Source organism: Pleuronectes platessa, chromosome 4, assembly GCF_947347685.1.
Source record: "Pleuronectes platessa chromosome 4, fPlePla1.1, whole genome shotgun sequence".
Taxonomy (NCBI): domain Eukaryota; kingdom Metazoa; phylum Chordata; class Actinopteri; order Pleuronectiformes; family Pleuronectidae; genus Pleuronectes; species Pleuronectes platessa.
In genome coordinates this window covers 13979204-13981539 of record NC_070629.1, presented here as the reverse complement: position 1 = coordinate 13981539, position 2336 = coordinate 13979204, and the positions used below count along the sequence as shown (strand labels likewise).

The following is a 2336-nucleotide window of genomic DNA, read 5'->3' as shown; positions in this document are numbered from 1 at the left end:
TTTGATTTCCACACGCAACACCAAGCTATTATATAATTCTATTAGTCATACTTGTTGCGGCGGCCCTCGTATTTACGTCGGGAAGTACGGAGTCGAGTCTCCCTGTGTGAAAGCACCACAGGTAACTCCTTACGCTAAGTGTTCATATGCGGTCACTTGTGTTCTACAGTTCTGGTTAGTTGCTCCGTACTTTCACCGGGGACGAGTCGGGGCAGCTGCCCAGTCACGCTCAGCTCATGCGACGTTAAAACACCTGTACACACCCAGTCAGGCCGGGGCAGACCGGGCAGGAGACAGAAAGGACGGCGTATATTCACATCAAGCTAACTCTGTGAACCAAGGATTTATTTCACCCAGACTAGAGTCGGTGAGTTTGGAAGACGTGCGTTTTATTGTGGGTTAACATCAAGGAGCTAGCGGGGCTAGATGCTAGCGTTAGCCTTAGCTAGCCGTTTGCCAAGTTCTCCGACGCCCTAGCGAAACACTCGTTTAAAACCGTCCCGGGTGTCTTTCTTCATGGAGCCTGAGCCCCTCAGTTTGACATTAAAGTGTATCTGCGTCTCTGAAAATGTAACCGGGCTCAGCGGCTTCACTCCTGCCTGAAGTTTGATGTTTGTGGACATCTGTGATGGCCCCCTGGTTTCGCGCACATCTCCCCGCTGAAACGGTCTGGCGGAGAGGGGCTCGGGCGGAGAGGGGCTGCTGGGGAGACGGGCTGGGTGCTTCGGCTGGTCTCCGCTCTTGCTGCGGCCCTCGTATTTACGTCGGGATAGTATGGAGGCTAGTCTCCCTGTGTGAAAACACCACAGGTAACTCGTTACGCTAAGCGGACTCAGCTCAGTATTTCTGTGCCAGGGCGACATGACATCCTTTGTATTAATGTTGGGATGTATGGAGATGACGGCGATAAGTGCTCACTGTGTGAAAGCAGCGCAGATAACCCGCTCGTTGTTCCGTGTTACCAGCTCAGTATTTTCAACTAGTCATTGCTGTGCCCATTGAGTCCATAAACAGGGCCATTTCTGGTGTAAAGAGTCTACAATGAACCTACATGTAATACTGTTTAATGTAGGTTCATTGTAGACTCTTTACACAGCTCTAACTAGACGCTGAATAGAAAGGTACCCATTTCCTCCAGTATTAATGGACTTTTATATTCTTAACATGATTTTGTTCCAGACGTTCCAGGTAGTTACTTGAGCCCAGGACACAAGATTAACCTAAGGTGAGTTAAAATCCAAGAATGAACAGCTTCATTTCCATAGAATGTATTGTGACTATGTACAGGGCAGTGTCTTCTGAAGTGAGCAAAATAATTCCAATAACCAATTATGCTTTGAATGTACATTTGAGATGTGTGTATTGCTTTCAGACGAGTTTGACAAATGTCAGCATTTCCCTCAACCTCTATGGAGGCCGAAAAATGACGTAAGTATAAATAAATAAAGGCATTACAAATAAATAAGGAAATGCATAAATAAATAGAACATACATGATGAAATGTAATTTATTTCCACATTAATAAATTACCATTTTATTATTTCTGTATTTCTGTGTCTGCATGCTAATGAGAAAGGTGGTCCTAACCTATTCTCATGGAGGATTGGTCACAGTAGTGCCTACAGAAGACAAGAGGTCCCAAACAAAGAGCCCAGCCTAAAGGATTTCAAGGACAGATGGCCTGCACTATTCAATCAAAGAGAGGTAATTATGGAACTGAAGTGATCAAAGTTTCTCAGCTTTTGTATTAATTGGTAGTCCATAGTTTCTGTATTAGTTGTACATTTTGGTGTATATATATTTTTGTGGTTGTATATTCATGCTTCTGTGGCTACTTATGAAAACCTAAGGTTGTGTACAAGTCCGTTTGTGTAAGGATACCATATCAATTGTCATTTGTTTAAGATCAACGAAGAGTTCAAGAGGCTCATGGCTGTTCCCCTGGAGGAGAAATTCATGGCCCAGTTAGATATGCACTCCAGTGAGCTGATCAGAGTCAAACGTTCCAAAGGAGGAGCAACACGCCAGAAGATTGCTGGCATCATGCAGATTTTGGACCAGGTAGATGTGTATAATCAGAGGAGATCCTGATTTTTCTTAGTAGCTAAGGGGGGTGTCACAGGTTATCTTTATCATTTATAGATACATAAACATGGGCAGACCAATGTTGACCACGTCTTTGATTTACAGGTCATGTTTTCAGCTGTAGGAAAGCTACACCATTGGAATCACATTTCTTTTTTTTTATCAAGATAATTTTTTCCTAGGCTGAGGATATTCATCTTTGGAGAGAGTGTCTACTGAAAGCCCTCATAATATTCCTGGGAGAAGATGCA

The 2336-nt window shown here is 43.8% G+C and overlaps 1 long non-coding RNA gene across 1 annotated transcript; it reads left to right on the top strand.

Annotated features, from left to right (window-relative positions):
• The first annotated feature begins 260 nt into the window (after positions 1–260).
• On the top strand, positions 261–2055 carry LOC128439052 (uncharacterized). Its single transcript, XR_008338415.1, has 5 exons — positions 261–367; positions 1180–1225; positions 1373–1428; positions 1577–1704; positions 1906–2055. It is a non-coding gene; the product is annotated as an uncharacterized LOC128439052 (long non-coding RNA).
• Positions 2056–2336: the final 281 nt, after the last annotated feature.